The following is an 18298-nucleotide window of genomic DNA, read 5'->3' as shown; positions in this document are numbered from 1 at the left end:
CAGTGGCTGCAGGTTCTCAATCCAGCTACTTTCTTATTTAGCCATTTGCTGGTACTAAAGGAACAACCTTCACTGAGTACATTTTAACTGGCATACATTTTAAGGTTCAAAACCCTTTACCAGCTGACAAACAATAATATGGAGAAAAGCGAACCAGCAGTCGACCAGCTTACTTCATCACAAGTGCACCTATATGTCTACCCATTTCAATAAAATGTTTGAAAAGGTGACTGTCCAAACATATCGATTTGTTCTGGTCTTTAAAACATTTTGATGTGCTTTCAGAAAAAGGAAAATCAAAAGTTTTGTAAATTCCTGGTGTGGTGGAATGAGAGCACTATGAAGTTGTAGAGTTAAATGTTGTGCAGCAAAAATTGGCTTCTAATTAAAAAAAATTGGTATTGCCAAAAATAGTGGCCCTCCAGGAGCTGAGTTTCAGACCCATGAGTTAGCTGGTTATCTTCTGGCTAATTGTGCATGTACATCTCAATATTGTCTGGCTGATGTTTGAGGGAAATACACAGTTAAGGAATGTGAATCTTCAAACATACTTCGTCATGTTTTTTTTTTTATTATTATTAGCAACACTAATTGGTTACTATATAAGAAAATGGTCTGGACAAAAACCTGCAGCCATTGTGACAACCATCCCCCAAGATCTGTATTGCAATTTGGACCACCCCTGTTTTAGATGGTCCCTACTAATAGACTTGATGTCCTGGAAGAACAACGGGCAAAACTACTAATGCAGATTAGAGAATGATGCAGCATGGGTGGAAGCTTGTGGTTTTGCCCTTGAATACTAGAGGGTGGCAGACAATCCCAATAGGTGCCAGTTATGTCTAATCCTCCTTTTACAGCGCAATTGAGGGCTGATATTTTAGAATTATTCTTGGCTAATAGGCAGCAGCATATAGGAGAAGTGTGGTCTTATTTCAGTTTTAATAGCTGGGTCCAGCCAGATATCAGTTACAAATCCCCAGCTTTTTGGATGACTGCACACTGTCCCTGACTGGAAGGAGTGGTGTCATATTGCCTCCATAAGGCAGGCATCCATTAAAGACAGCTGAAGCCTGAGGTGTGCACTGACATCAAGGCTATTTGTGCAAGTTCTGCAATGGCAAAGTTTTTAGGATTTTGCTGTAGGGCTGGGAGGCAGTGGCCTCTGAAGGAGTTTTAAATTTGCATCATTCCAGAGGAGGCCTGCAGTCTAGAACCTGAAAAGAGAGTTGAGCCTTTGGATTACAGACAGATTGTTTGTTTGAGAGAGAAAAGAAGAAAGAAAGAAAGAAAGAGAAGGACAAACAGGCAAGCCACCCTACCTGGTAGACATGAGATCAACAGCTGCAGAGAGATGTTAGAGCAGCACCACCGTTGTCGTTTTTAATTGTTTGTATTTTGTCTTTTCTCATGTAATGTATTGTGATGTATTTTAATGTTTTTAACATTTTTAAGGAATTGTAATGTATAAAATCAAATAAAAAAAATGTATGTATTGCTTCCTTGTGTGTGTTTTCCATAAAAACAGGTTTTTGGATACTTTTGGGGTGTATATGTCTTTTTGTATGCCTGTTCAACTCAAAAACTTGATTTACTTGAGTAAAGTTGACCTAAAGCTGTTGGCCAAAAAATAACTTCCCTCTTGTCCTCTTGGCTCTGCAGGAGTACAAATTAACTAGAGTAGGGCGCACTTGTTTGGTTAGTGATAGCAGAGATAGATTACAGTTGTCAACATCTAGCTATTCTTTTTTTATTTACCAGACACTTCTTCCCAGTCCAGTTAAAAAAAAAAAATATCTGTGAGTGCCTGGAAAGGTAATGGAGAGTTAAGAGTCCATTAAAATAAGTCTTTGGCAAACATTGTCAACTGTAATTCAGGGGTTACCAATAAACATATGATGGCATAGAAGTGACCTTTAAAGAAGGGTGCAGTAAAAAGAGGACACATAAGGTGGGAAAAAGTTTTAAATTAGAGGCAGGTGGTAGAAGGTTTGAGCAGTTCCAAACAGGCAGCTGAAGGTTGCAAGCATGGGAGCGATTCTTATGGTGAGAGAAGGCACATTTCACAGTTTGGTAACAAGATAGGAATTTTTTTTTTCTTCAGTGCGCATATAGTACTAGGGTGTAGTACCGTGTTAGCCATTATGGATCTCATGAGAAGTCAAGCAAAATAACACCTTTTATTGGCTTACTAAAAAGATTACAATATGCAAAAGCTTTCAATGCATTTCTGGCCTGAAGAATGGTCCTGAGTTACCTCGAAAGCTTGCATATTGTGATCTTTTTAGTAAGCCAATAAAAGATGTCATTTTGCTTGACGTTTCTGTGCTCATGAAGAGAGACAGAGACAGGGTTCTCTAAATTGTATGATGCAGTTTAGGAATTTTCTTGAGGAACATTTCAAGAAAAGTGAGCAACTGAAGGTTATTAGTAGCTTGGCTGTTCAGTGAACTGAAGTGTCTGGATTGAATTCAGAGAGACCAGCAAAGCAAAGAAATAGTGTGGGTGTTGTGTTTGGGAGAAGGGAAATAGAGATCAAATTAGAACAACAGACAATTGGGGCTACCGTTAAATTTCCAAATTAGTAAACATTAACTGAAAACATCAGAGAAAATTACTTCTGAAAAGGCCAGCACATTTGATATCTGGCTGTTACCTGCATCAGTTTTGCATGCCTGCTTTTTCCTCCTAGAGCTCCTTAAATAACAATAAACAAATACAGCATTATTAAATGTCAGAACAAAACTAGCAAATACATACATTTCCATCAGCCTCAGCAGGGTCTTCAGTAAATTTTATCTTGTGAAGAAAATGTAGTAGCATCCAAGAATAATAAAATTACTTTTCTTTATCTCCTTTTAAATTTATGTTTTATGGGTGAAGGCATTAGGCAGTTCTTGGGATGAATGTTTTAACATACTTCTAATGTGACCCTGTAAAGTTAATTTGTCTTGATGAAACATTGAGTACGTTTACATGCACACACAAATCCAGGATAAGGTGAGGAGCCTGTTCAGGCAGAAACCTGGCTTCTTAAAAACTTCTGACATACGAAAGTAAGCTTCTGGAGTTTTCCATTAGCAAAACACTCCAATGTCATTCGAGTGTGCAAAAAAGAGTTAAACATCCTCATCAGCCTCTGTGAATCCAAAAACAACCATGATGCATGTGATCATTTTTTTGTGTTTTAACAATACATTTAGTCCTTCATGTGCTGTGAAGTAAATAACATTCATTCCCTTTTCACCTCCTTGACCTGAGACGATGATGATTTGCAGTATGAACACTGGCCACTGCATCACCCATTCTCACTGTTTCAACATATCTATAGAAAACATCTGGTTGAAAACTAAACTGACATTGTATTTGAGTTTCTTTTGCCAGATTGTATGCCGAGTACAATTACCTTTTGGCTGTGTGATTGAGCCCTGTGAAGGAGTGGCTTACCTCTATGTATGCTTCTTGCCTTACACCAAGTACTTCTGGGACAATAATAGTGCAGTGTAATAAGAGACTGAGACAGTCATAAAGGTTTGGGGTTGTTTAGGCCCCGTATACTGTAAATAATAATCACGGTCTTCCAAATCTCAAAACAAAACTGAAAAATACGTTAGACAATACAGGGAGGGTTGCACGGACATATAAAGGAGTCGGACTGGAAATTAGGATAGTGGAATGCTGGGAAGGCGTGGTGGTGGATGGGTTTTGGATGTCATCAACAGGGGACCAGAGGGAAGAAGGGAACCTGGCGTTTTGTTTCTGCGGGAGGAATCATGGCGGCGGTGCTTCATTCTTTCTATGAAAAAAGAGAGAGAGAGGTTAGTACCCCGCTTTTGTCCCCTGGCACGACTTGTCGCGTTGCTCGTGCGTGACAACAGGTATTTTTACTTCAGTAAAATAAGTATTGTTTCATTACACATTACCTTAAAAGATAATTGGACAATGTAACATGTTACTTTTAAATTATTGCTGTACTGCTCCGGTGATTATGCTGTTGAGTTTAGCACTATGTTCAGCTCATTAACATACATTTAGAGATTTCTGAAATATTGAGACAGGTTATTACAATCAAGAGAAGGAAAAATTTGATCGCTCGCACATTTGCCTCAGGAAATTTATTTTGTGGATTGTTTAACCTGTGGCTGCTGAAAGTATGTGCAATGCTAACCAAATACTTAACTGTAACCTGGTTAAGGGTTTACTTGACCAAATAACCAGGTTACTTGCAGAGAAATCTATGTGTGGTAACTAGGTTTCTCAGAGATCAATAACCCAGTTTCTCGAACCAGAGTTAGGGTTTACATGGCATTTTAGAAACCAGGTTTCTGTGAATAACTAGGTTAATAAAGCACATATTAACACACTGAATGGGAGTTTCTCCTTATCCTTTTAAAATACTTTGTGGAAAACATTTTCTTTAATCCATTTATTCATTTCAATGAGTCCAATGTCAGAATGCTGGAGTCTTCCCTGACAGCACTATTTGCTTCTATAAAACCAGCTTAGTTCATTGACTCCCCTTAACATACTGAATTATGGTATGCTGGAGGAAACGCATGCTGACATATGGGGAATGAACATATCCACAAAGGAAATCATGACTTGAAACAGATGGCAGAGTAGTTAAAGGTGCTGCCTTTTGTTTCAGTAGACTGGACTTGAAATCTGTCCCTCTTACTGATTTTCAGTTTTTCACGGGCAGGTTAGATTTATTCTCACAGCAAAGCTGAGATTCTTTTTGCCCCTCTCTTTGTGGCTTCTTGCCCAGTGTCTGATACTGAGATCTCCCGTTTCCTTCCCTTAATATAAACATAGTCCCTTATGTATAAAGTACAATTCCTTGTTTTTTTGTGAGTTTACACACCTGTGTTTTTCAGTATTTTGTGGTTTTAAATTTTATTTAAAAGAAACTTTTCAATGTTTGTAGGAGACTTTTCATTGCAGCTTACAACATCATTTCCTAGACTTCTTCCCACTGGAGAACCAATAGCATCTGAGTTCATATTAGCCCTCTAAAATGGGATTTCTGTTTTCTAATGATGTGAATACAGCAGGACTAAATCCTGTTCAATTGGTACAATTTAAAGTTTCACTGCATTTTAAATACTCAGTGGGCACAAATGTCCTGTAGGTTTATTTCTTATTTCTCTTTTGGAGAACACTTGCTCCGACTTACCTTCTCTTTTTTGTTAAGCAATGAAGAAGCACACCAATAAAGCTCCATCTGTATATAAAAGTAAGTGTCCTGTCTTTGAAGCCCTTACCTATATGTTGTCATGCCAATGTCTATAAATACTTTTAGTCTTGTGACCCAGACATCTCATTGTAAAAATGTGAGATTACATCATCTGACTAAATCTAAAATGTGAAGGTTTTCCTTTACCGCTTGATGCTCTTGAATGAAAAATAATAAAATTTAAGTATCCACTTAAAACAAACAATTCTTAGTGGTGTCTGAGCCAAAGCAGAAAATTCAGTTTCCTATTCCATACTACATTACTACTATACATACATACATGTAATGTTTCATATTTTCTGTTTTTTACATATACAGTATATATGTGTATTGCCCACTGGGGAAAGACCCAGGAACATAACTCTCTGCCAGTCTGGGAATTCCCCGAAAGTGGTCGAAAGACGTTGGGTGGGATAAGTGAAGTGAATATGATGATTCTGTTAATGAGGCATATACAGTAGATTTATGTATGTACAACAACAACATTTATTTATATAATATGTTTCATGCAAATTCTGTAGGTCATTGAGCTTTACAAGATGAAGTAAGAAGGAAAAAAGAAAAAATATAAAAATTTGGCAATGCTAATTAAAGAATAAATTATGGTCCTATGGCCAGGGAGGACAGAAAAAAAACTCCAGATGGCTGGAGAGAAACAAAATCTGCAGGGGTTCCATAGCCATGAGACCACCCAGCACCCACTAGGCATTCTTCCTAACATAATTGTATGTATAATGCTCCTAGTCGGCTGGCAAGCATATCAATTTATTGTTCTCAATCTGTGATAATCTATATAAAAGAGTACATCAAATGGATCAAGTTTTGGCCTGGTCAATGTCTATGTTAATATGGGTTGCACAGTCTTCTTTTTTTTTTTCCTCTGGGTTCTTTGGTTTCCTTCCACATCTGTAATGGTTTAATTGGGGCCTTTAAATTCACCCATTGTGACTGTTCCCTGTAATGGGCTGGTGTCATTCTCTGTTTCTGCATTGATCCTAAATTTTATATTAAGTTGATTTAGAAGATGTATGCACAGACAAATAGTTGATCTTTATAGCTGTGATTCGAATGTCTCATAGCAATAATAAATCAAGAATTCTTTAAATTACTAAGCATATGAAACATAAATCTGCCTTCAGCAGGCATGGCAGAATGGGCTGTAATGGGCTTATTTGGTATTCCTAGAGCCTGGCCCTTATAACTCTCTAAATAATGTGCTTTAGTTCCGTTACTTTCATCGGTGGCAGCAGACGGCCAGATGGATGCATTGTCTTTGTGACTGTGCTCAGTTTCTGATATTCTTGTCACTTTAGGCATCTAGCAGTTATTCTGAATCATTCTGCCACTCTTTAAAAACTCCTCAACACTGTGTGCTTCATATTAAATTGCCTCAAGCAAATATCTTGTAATTGCTACTTTTTTCATAATAATAATAATGTTGCTTTGCACTTTACAAAAGACCATTCACAGCCATTTCCGGAATCTCATTTCAGATATCCTTATTTGATGTTCCCAACACCAATGTTCAATTTGAGACCAATAATTTCCTATATTCCATACTGCATAATTAAAGAAGTGTCATAGTTTTCTTGCTTTTGTTTTATTCTTGTAGAACATTACATTTTTTACTGTTTGTTACTGTATATACCCATGTGGAATTTCATAAAATTTTTTACATCTTGTATTGTTAATCCCTAATTATTTTTTCAAATAATTTAATTGAAGCCAAACTAATGCAATGGACTTTGTTCAATGAAATTTAATCTAATGATTTAGAGTAAAATCTGCTAAAATATTAGAGTGATCAGATGTGTTTGCAAATGTGTGAAAGATGATGAAACTGAGGAGTGTTGCATGACCTGACTTGTTTGTAGCACAAACCACAGAGAATTGCTGGAATGGAGAGACTTAACGTTTTTTTTTTGTGTTCTTTGTTAGTTTTGATTTAACACCTGTCATCTTTCTACTGGAGTATGTATCTGTGTTTCTCTAGATTTTAGCTGTATTTCAGTTTTAACTGTTTCAGGTCTTTCATGGTTTCATTTTAAATTTGGTTAACATTTTGCCTAGTAAAGCTGAGAGAAATGGTAAGTATCACAAATTGTATATTGCATAGGTTTTGTTAAACATTCAGAAGATCAGGTGCATGTTCCCAGCAGATGTCACTAGAGGGAAAGTTGCTAAAGGATGTGGAAGTATTTAAGAGGAGCTGGCTTATTATAGAATATGATCTCATCTGCGTTGGGAAGCAGGGTGTTAGAAATGCAGCACGTGGTTGGGCTGCAGTAACATCTCGTTTTCTTTATTTTTTTGGTATTTGCTCTACAGTTCACTTTTAATGTCCTTAGTATGCTTTCTTAAAACTTGAATTTTCATTCTTCAGTTTAACATTATGCATTCTAAACCTTGTCAATATAAACATATTATGCATTTGTTTGAATTAATGGTATGTTTTTTTAAGGTGAAGTCTTAATACAGTATAGTTTTGTTTTTTTTTGAAGTTTGCGTATTTGCTGTTACTTCGTGGTTTGGTTCTACTCCTAATGGTGTTAACTAATCTTTTTTTAACCATTACATCATTCATACACCTACTGTGAATCTTAGCATACTGACAAATTGCCTGCAGTTTTTGCTTGCTTGCAAAGCTGTAAGTGGTGCTTTTTTTCAGCTAAAATAAATGTACAGTAACACTTAAAATTTAGAGCTGGTGTAAGGACAGGCTGTTACATCAATGCATGCAGCCTCCAAATTATAACATGCAGCTATTGCACTCAGTTAAAAATGTAGGTGCTATACAGCACAAATAAATTTGTTGTTTTAACCTTAGTTTGCATGTTCAAATACCATCCCTCGAGGGCACTAAATGATTTACTTAGCTGACATATACTTCACCTTTAAGTCTGTATTAAGAGCAGTATGCTCTACTAGTAAAGCACTTTGTAACAGTGTTCACTATAGTAAAAATATTGTGACCATGCTTATGCCATCTGCATCCTTTCTGCATTTGCAATATCGTAACCTTTTTTTAAACGAAGATAGAATATTTTATTGTGAGTAATACAAGGTGGAAAAAATGCACATATAATTTTATTAATACAACCTGTGCCAACTAGATGGAGATATACTGTACTGCATATTGATGCAAATACCAGCTACATAAGTGACCATAATCTAAAAATATCAAATATATTTGTAATTAAAGGGGTCAATGGATTAGACAAACACAATTGAGTCTCATTATTAAAAAAAAAAAAAACAAAACAAATCCTTAAGCCTGATTTAGGTATGACATATAGTACCATATTTAGATAATTAATCTTTACTTTTTACAGATTAAAAACAACATATACAGTACACCATATGTTCAATGTTTGTTAGCAATATAGTAAATATCTGCTGGTTGTTAATATAAATAAAGAAAAATTACAACATGCTGTCCTGGCCTATGCCATGGGGAAAAACACTTTTCAGTTTGCTAATGAGTTAGTAAATAGAAGACATCTGAAATTTGGAATATAATGAACACTTTTGTTACGAAGAACAAGAGCATATCAAAATTAAACTGTAAATGGAAACCAGAATGCATATGTGGATCACACTTCAGATAGAAGTAATACAACAGGATGATGCTAATAAACCTTTTCCAAATGAACACTACCATACATCCACCCATTCATTTTTATACCCACTTACTTCTACTGTAGTGTCATGGAGAACCAGAGTGGAGTCTGATTCTTTGGTAGACAACCCACATCATGGTGAGCTTACAAGATCAGAAACCATTGCATTTAAATATTTAAAATATTTATTTTTTATGTTACATTTGGGGTTGAGTCATGATAACTGGTTTGTTCAGAGTTATAAATGGAAATGCAGCTGAGAATTGTACATGTTGCCTAAAGGTTTAAATTACAAACAGCTTACCACCGGGGAGAAATCGCCCAAAAGCAGGCATGTTGTGGGACATGGAGAGTAACCCTACAGAACTGATGTTTCATAGGGGAATTTTGTGAGGATATTAATGCAGTGAACCTAAGATTTTACCAGGAACCCCACACTTGTCAAGGCTGAGTTTAAAGTTAGACAAACAGTTGGGTGTTAAAATCCATGGAGATGAAAGTACCACCAACACAAAAACAAGAAAAAAAGAAAGAAAACAAACCTGAATAGCTGGCAGGGTCTGTAGCAAGTGATTAAGACCAGCTCATAGAAATATAAGGAACTGCACAGGTTTTCGGCTACACCAAGTGGAGCCAGCTGGTTGTTGTTTCTTCTGTAGTTTACCTTCATTTTTGATAAATAACCAAAGTCATTTTTTTTGTATGGTAGAGCTGTTTCAACAGATTAATTATGGATTACTTTGGGAAATTCTTTTTTGCTATTTATCATTTGTACTAAAGCTCCATTCTGCAGATAACAGATCTGTTATTTCTCTAAATAACTAATCTTTCTCAAAGTTGAATATTTTGAAAACAATCCAGAATCTTAGAGAGCGAATGATTTCTACTGAAACTCTTTAGTTAACATGGGATGCTGCTATCCACCATTGCGAACACATGGTGGCAATGACTCACCATTGGCACTACCAAAAATAGCCTGAGCCACTAGCAAACAATATAACATAGTGGTATTGAAATGTCAAAAAATTAATTTTAATTAGAACAAAATTAAGTTTAAATTGGAAGCAGCATGTGGATATATGAATAATAACAAAAGCCTCAAAATGCAAGGGCAATCGCTGCATTTCCTCACACCACTAAACTGCCATGTGCCTCCTATATGTGATATACACGTCTGTACGGCAGATACTTTAAACTTTTCTGTTGACAGATGTTGGGAGACAGGCCTTCGGTATGAACTCTTGTCAAGGAGCGCAGTGTATACTGGGAAAGTTGGAACGCAAAGTGGACTTCTAAAGTGTTTTGCTTAGTTTGCTTTGATTCCTTGACAAAATAACCTTGAACGGAGCAGGAAAAGAGTTACTGATGATAATGACATCCCCTAACATTTTCTAGTTTCTGTTCTGCACATACTTTTAATGTGTTTTTCTTGTTTGGTCTGAGAACACATACTTAGTAACTAAGGGACTGAGCCACCTGGGATGTTCACCAGTGTTTTGCTGTTTGTAATGGAGCATGAACGAGGATGAATGAATCCCTCCAAATTGTAAGATTCTATGTAACCTTTTTTTACTTGCTATTATTAGTTTTGATGCAAAGTGAAAGCTTAAAGCCAGTGTCTGTTTGACTGCTAATACTGGGCTGGGAGGTAAGATTGTTCATTCCTAAGCTAACTGTGACCCCTTAAAGGCACAAGAGGATGCCCTTTTCAAGTCCTTTATTTGTGGTAAACTGGCTTAACCCCAAATGTTTAAAAGTAAAGGCCGCTCCAGTCAGCAAGCAGCCTACTCTATAGAAGGTCCTAGAATTGAATATGCAGCATACAATATGACCAGTGAGGCATGTAAAAGGTTACAAGTAACGATTGCTTAGCTCAGGCATGTCAAACTCACAACCATTGGTGGGCCACTTTGACTGCCATACGTGCGTCAGCGGGCGACACTGTATCAAATACTATTATACAAAGTTACTGTAGCTTTCTTTCCTAAACTGAAAACTTTAAAAAATGTAACACTTAAAGTTTAAAGAAAATCAATTTATTTCCATACAATCCCCGTACAACAGCGTACAATTAGAATCTTAGCCTCTTAGCTAGGTCCTTATACTATTATATTATATTCATTGCTTATATAGGAGTCTTACAGTGTGAGATTTATTTCTTTTATCCCGGCATCTCTTGTTAGTAACCAGTTTGTCAATATCAGGCTTGAAATCTTGTGCAGCTGCAACTTTTATGAGGGATGAAAGGTGCTCGGCAGTAAGTCTTGAGCGATGTGGGGTTTTGGTAGCTTTCATTAACAAAAACAATTGCTCACAAAGGTAAGTGCTTCCGAACATAGACAGTACTCTCAGTGCCAACTTACAGATCTGCACATACGAGGGTGGCAGGTAAGCATACAAGCCTGGCACACCAACTTCGTTGTATTTTGCCTTGAGAATCGAATCTGACTGCAGTTTAATCAATTCCATTTGGATATTCTCAGGCGCATTCTCAACGTTGTAAAAGAACAGCGCAAAGTCCTGTTCGTATGAACTGAAATCACGAAAACACTCACTGAATTCATTGCTCAATAATTCAAGTTGGAAAACCAATCCTCCAAAAGTCTAATTTTACTTTACTAAGTTTACTTCAAAGTTTATATTGCAAAATAAGCCGATATGTAAAAAGCAACCTGACCTACACTAATTTTACAAACTCAAAATCACAAAAATATGTTAATAGACAACACACCAACTTCTCGCGTCCACTTCAGATCTTTAGCTGTAGTCTGCACTAACTGTTCATTACCATACTAGCACAAAATTACATAAAACTAGAGCAAAAAAAACGTGAAAATATGCGAGCTATTACTACTTGTGATGGTCAGTTCTGCCCAGTGGCCAGTCTCAGCAGCCCAGCCAGTAGTGTAGCCTAGCATGGGCGGCTCTAGGCTCGTGGTGGCCCCTTCACCCGCCAATGTCAATATGGTATCTTCTGCACGGCGGATGGCCAAGTCCGTTACGGACACTGCATAGCCACCTCGTGCTCATGACACGCTTCTATATGTGCGTGTCCGTAACTTGAAAACCAATTGGTGGCCCATGATATTCTCATTACAGCAGAATGTTATAATACTACATATAGCTTACTGCTCCGACTCTAGCGACATTAGTAAGTACAATGTACTAATTAACAAGAAACACAATGTTTTTCGGCCACATTGCCGAAATTGCCATCTCTTTCTGTTTTTAAATTCAATATATATTGCCGTGCCGGTCCTGTGCAGGTGCACAGTTTGTACATACCTAAGGCCGCCCCTGCTGCAGCCTAGCACTTCAGTTGTGACGTTGCGGCTCATTAACTTGGTCAAGGCTCATGGCTATACTAGCAGATGACGTTTCCAGTACCGTAATGCCATGGGAAAACGCGCTTTTGTCAGAAGGCAGAAGTAAGAAAAGTCAATAAGTAATGCCGAAGATGCAGAAGGATTCAATCTCAAATGATAGTAATCATTTTGTACAAGTTCAGTGCTGACTAGGATCTGTCATGCGGGCTGCACTGATTTCTGTTGCGGGCTGCATGCGGCCCGGGGGCCGCATGTTTGACATGCCTGGCTTAGCTGGTTTTGATATTTTTTCATATCTCCCATCTAGAAAAGAACCAAAGGAGTTCAGTTAGTACGTTTCCTATTAGGTATATGTCATAGGTGATCTTATGATGTAGTGTGGGAGGGATGTGTAGGAGATGCTGCAGACGTCCTTTCAAAGTAGGCCAACACATTCTAAACTGCACTTCGTATCAGTTTCTTGGTTTTTGTGTGGTTTCCTTTTCTGTTTCCAAAAACTAATAAAACACTTTTCCATTCATTCATCCTCATTACAAGATGACAGTAAATGGTAGAAGAAAGTTAAGGCCTATAACTGTCTATTTATTCACCTTCTGTATTTTCTAACTTGATAGTTTGGGTTGTTGGGATTCCACTGCCTATCTTGGAAGAACTGGGTGCACTAGACAAGATGTCAGGCCATGCCCGAGCAGAGATGCACACCCACACACTGTTAGTCACTTGTGAGGCCTATTTAGAGGGATGCCTGTAGTCATCAGTTTTTCCATGAAATTTTGTATAACACCAGTAAAATCAATGAAAGTTTATAAAGAAAACCTAGTCAAAATATTAGTAAACTTTGACTATTGTAAACTAAAATCATATATGTATTTATTACATAGACGGTTTTCTAATGCCTTTTGTTCCAGTTCTAATTTTGCTAGATACTTTCTAAACTATAATCAGTTTAGATCAGGAGTCTCCAACTTGGGTCCTGGAGGATTCAAAAGAAGTTAATTAGCAGCAAAAACAGTGCACTAATTAAGAAAATGGTTAAAATGAAAACCTGCAGCCACTTGGGCCCTCCAGGACTGGCATTGGACACCCCTGATTTAGATGCTTCTTTTTAACTTTGTTTCCATGTTTATTTATAGTTTTTCAGTTGACCAATTATTGCAAAAAAAAAAAAACATTAAGATCCTATAATGTTTAAAGGGAGTAGTTGATTTTTATAGATATTACATCACATAGATATAGATGCTATTTTAATAATGAAAAATGTTGTTTCTGCAGTGTATTCATTCAAATTTCTAATTTGCCACCATTCTGGCAAGTTTATTGCATATTTTTAAAACTGCAACACACGTTGTTGACTTGTTTTCATGGTTTTATTATATTTATGTAGTGTGAAGCTGTTACCTGAGCAGTACGGCTTCATCAGGGCAGATCTTGACACTTTTCTCAGAGGCTCATTATAGTTCTGTCAGCTCTGAGCCTAAAACATTCTCCTTCTGACACCTATAATAATCAACACTTCTTTTTGTAGTTCAACCTATCTAGAATTTACTTAGCAGAAAATCGCCTTTCCTTTAAGGTGTTGAAAAAGAGAAAATAGCTTCCTCATAATTTTCATAAGCCAGAAATTCTTTAAATTACAAGGCAGTGTTAACACAAATGTTAAAATCTTGATATGGGCATTTAGCTGATTTATATTCTCTTTACTGAGTATTTGAAATTTTGTACAATACAACAGTGCATTGCAATTTTATTAGTTATTTCCTATTATCATTTTCCTGTTATAAACGCAGTAACAGACCCACTTTTCTCCTAATAAATGAGATGTCAGGAAGTAGACAATAGAAGAAATAGTTCTAGTGTTTCTCTTGTGATTTAAAAGATCCAAACCAGAGAAAGTCCGGTCTGATTTGTAGAATAGCTTATTTTGTTTTTATGTGCAAATTTTTGTTGCTGCTTTTATTCACTTTGATATTTTTTTCTTATTTTGATGATATTTCTGTTGATTTTGTTTATACTTGGTTAATTAGGTACTGTCTCTTTAAGTTTGCATGTGTTCCTTGTGTTTTGTGGGTAGTTCTCAAAGAGGTGGCACTACCCTGATATCATTTCAGCCGGCTTTATATTCGAGCCAGAGGCAGCAGCCAAGCATTAGTGATGGGCAATACTGCTGATTTTTCTTTTCAATTTGATACCAGGCCAGTTTTACCGATACCAATACTAATGCAGCCAGCAAGAATGGTTAATCTTCTGTATGTGTGGACATCAAAAAGTCATATTTTAAAGACTTTTCATTAGTAGACCATTCAATATTGCGCAATAAATTTGGTTATTTATTAACAGAAATTATTAAACATGTTCAGTTCTTGCAAATGATCTGTGGAACAACAAATTAAATTAATGGGAAATAAAGCACAGTTTTTTTTCAATTGCTAAGGCACATTCTGCTATACTGGAGTCACTGTCTCAAAACCATCACACAACTTGGCCAGTTAATCTCGCCTCCAAAATGCACTACAGCCACCAAAACCGTGAATCCGTGTCTCAAAATAGACTCATGCCACCAAAACATTAGCACTTTACACCTTTCTGGAACAGCATATATCAGACACGAAAGAAAGACTTACAAAACACTAGCAGACAGTGTTACATAAAATATAAAATGGTTCATCATTAAAGGATCATCTTTAGAGTAAATCTGGATTTTATTTTTCATACTGTAGGGTAAGTACAGAATATTAATTTAAAAACCAGTACTTATTGTCAGTGGTACATACAAAAACAGTACACACATTTGCAGTTGGTCTATGACTGTAAAATATTATAGTGCTAATTTTCTAATCTATCCGCACCTCTGGATTCAGCCACAAGTTCTCATCTAAATCACATCTGATGTGCTCTCTAGCTATACATGATGGGTAATAAGTATCATTTGGCATGCCTGATCCATTCTTGACATTGCTCTGGCGAAATATCTTGGCACCCAGCATTCATAGCATCCACTAGTTATGTGATTATGTGGCTGGTGGTCATAAACCTTCCACCTCCATGCTGAAAAGATTATTTTTTTTTTTTTATTATTTGAACAGTTTTTCCACTCAACATTTGGAGAAATATGGGGAAGTAAAATGAATACTAGTGTGGTTACTACATAAGCCAGCATTCCAAAGTGCAATACAAAGCAGTAAATCAAAAACACAGTTTTAGGAGAAAGATAAATCAAACTGGCGTGGATTCATTCTTGCTTTGACAGCATATTTGGTTTTGACATTTTTGTTGGACAAGTCTCTTATTCTGTCTAATAAAGATTTATATAGAATATATGCTTTAGTTTAATTGTTGACTGCCCTCAAATGAAAATGTGCCCTCTCAGGGATACAATTGTTTGAGCAATACAATAATATAGTAAAAGTGTAATCCAGTGTACCTACTACATTATTGTATGCATTTTTAGTTGTCAGAATAGAGGCCAAATTAGGATGTTTTCTAATCTTGTTGATTTGTATTGCTGAAGATTTCAATGTAATTTGATTAAATTGTCTACTTTATGATGTCCATTCACTGCCTGCCACTGCCTCATGCATCAAGGCAGTGTGGCTGGTTTACACCTGCCCTACCTACTGTGTGGCCCCAATGTAAAACGACAAAAATACAAGCAGTAGGTTATGTAGTTTAACTTAATGTATCCAAGTGATGTAAGTCTGCTTCATTAAAGCTGTCTGCCAAATAAACTGAATTTACATATTGCTGTGAATAAGCATCCTTCTAGCCTTTGTTTCTGTTAGTTTTCCAACTCCTCATCACATTAATACTAAAGTCAGGAGGTTAAGAAAATAGATGGATTTTGTTAGCTTTGTGACTTTGGGTGGTAAGACGTCATCTGTTATCATGTTTATTTCTGTTGCAGTATTTTTTTTATGATTGTTAAGACTATTTTCTTTATTTTTTTAATGTGAGCCATTTTAATGCAGCTCAGACTAATTCAAGTGACATCAAGAGGACATCCTCTTAATTTTATGAGAAAGTGTCACAGGAAACTTTTTCAGGTAGAAACAACATTTGTATTTCTGAAACACTTCATTGCTAAAAAGTCCTCAATTTGCAATAGAATTACCTCATTTTCACATGAAATTTCCTTTACACATTTGTATGTTTGTTGATTTATCTGTAGCAATGAAAGTGAAGGGCCATGTTAAGTAAATATCAATATAGGCTGTTCTTATTGTGGCCCCTAAGGGAAAGACGTCCAAAAAAAATCAAAACAGAAAAAAGGGAGAACAGAAAGGAAAAATGACCCACTGGCAACCATAGCTAATATGTTCTCTTGTGAAATACACTCTTGTAAAGTTAGCATCACAAATCCCTTTATCATGTTTTTATTGTTATAAAAAGGAACAAAGAGCTATTAATAGCATCTTGAGCTTTTATAATGTAACAGCTTCATGTAAGGCTGGGTGCAATAAAGCAGCACTTCTCTATATGACTGACATGCAGAGAGGTTTTCTGTACCCCTAGAGCAACTAGAAAAGGGTAGTACTGCTGTACTTCTGTTGCATTTCAGCCAGGTTTTTTTTTAATTCGTTTTATTGTCGTTTTAGTTATGCTTGAAATATTATCTTTCATATAATTTTTGTTAGGTTTGTTTATAATTAATTTTTTTTTTCGAGTCAAGTTTATATTCAAAAAATTAATATCTATGTACTATTGCTTTAAATGTCTAACATTTCATGTGCTTTGTGGGTGATTCCAAAAAAGGTGGGCCACCCTGACATCAAAGCTGCTGAGACCTCCCTCTGGCTATATATTCTTCCTGGCCTCATTACTGTTTATTTCAAGTTCCTTTAAGTTCTTTGTGAGTAGTCCCTCTTCTTTGATTTTACTTGATGTCTGTGTGTGATTTTGCTTCTGTCTTTGGATTTCGAATAATGGTTAGTGTACTGGGACTTTAGGATTGCCTTTTCAGGCAACGTCTTTTTACTCTTTTGAGCACCCTTTTATTATTACAGAATAACCTGCTTACTGCTGATAAACTTGCAATAATATGATGTGATACTTGAACATGCTACATACAATTGCCCACTAGTGAAACATTTGTAGAGCAGGCAGATTTCTACTTTTCCTAGTGGCTTGGATTTTGTTGATAGTCAATGCAAAACAGAGTTGTACAAGAAACTGAATTCTTTTGAAATGAAATGGGTAATCAGTAGAAATAATGTGAATTTTGCTGTATAGTATCAATATAAGTTGTTTGTGATTTACATTTGTTTATTTTATTCACTCAAGCATTTCTTTGAGTTTTTTCTCAGTTGTATTCTTTTTCTGCCATACAACATCCTAGCAATGAATAATACTTTACTTTAACTTAATACAAACAGAAATAACGTTTACAGGCTGAATATTTATGTGGCCCAAGAAATGAATTGAACATTTTAAACATTGTACACAAAAAAAAAAAAAACGGGTGAAAAGAAACTAATTGGTGAACTGTGAATAGCATGGACCGTAGAAAGCATCTACAGTTGGGTGGCCAAAGTGGGCAGCAGGATGGGGTCCTTAGTGGTGCTGGTGTGCAAGAGACTGCAGTAGAACTCAGTTTTAAAGGACGGCACCAATCGCTGTATTTGGTAATGTTACAAAAGGTGATTTAAGGTTGATTTATTCAAAGCAAAAAACTAGTAAAAATCTTGACTTTCCTTTACCATCAAAGCCTAAAATTTGTGCTGCCTCATTATACAATCAATGTCTAATCAAAGTTATTTTTTACTATACTCCCTCAAAGGCACTGTCCTGTTTTCTTCTTATGTTCTGAAAAAGCAGCTATAGAAAACAAAATGTTTCATTAATTGTGGATTGGCTACATTGGCTAATTTGTGATTTATTTATTTATTTATTTTTTTTAATTTCCCATTTTTTTAAGTACTTAACATTGATTGATGATTGATATTGCAGTTTATGATGATAAGCTGGTTGACAAAAGTGTTGGCTAATTCAAAAACCCAAGTCTATGAATAATTAGTGCATAGATTTATTTTCACATATGGTATACACAGTAAAATGATCTGTGTGTGTGTGTGTGTGTGTGTGTGTGTGTGTGTGTTTGTGTGTGTTGTGGTCCCCGGCCG

At 36.2% G+C, this 18298-nt stretch overlaps 1 protein-coding gene and 1 long non-coding RNA gene across 3 annotated transcripts in view; one reads left to right on the top strand and one right to left on the bottom strand.

Moving 5' to 3' along the window:
* The window catches only part of stox2a (storkhead box 2a), a 367273-nt gene that overhangs the window by 67515 nt on the left and 281460 nt on the right, over positions 1 to 18298 (top strand). The gene's annotated exons all lie outside the window — the stretch shown is intronic.
* LOC120527528 overlaps positions 3548 to 18298 on the bottom strand; it is a 100898-nt gene continuing 86147 nt past the window's right edge. Inside the window, exon 3 of the long non-coding RNA XR_005633354.1 lies at positions 3548 to 3796. This is a non-coding gene — a long non-coding RNA (uncharacterized LOC120527528). The remainder of the gene's footprint in view (positions 3797 to 18298) is intronic.

Source organism: Polypterus senegalus, chromosome 4 (assembly GCF_016835505.1).
Source record: "Polypterus senegalus isolate Bchr_013 chromosome 4, ASM1683550v1, whole genome shotgun sequence".
Classification (NCBI taxonomy): domain Eukaryota; kingdom Metazoa; phylum Chordata; class Cladistia; order Polypteriformes; family Polypteridae; genus Polypterus; species Polypterus senegalus.
Note: the sequence above shows the minus strand (reverse complement) of the source record. Positions and strands in the feature narration are given on the sequence as shown.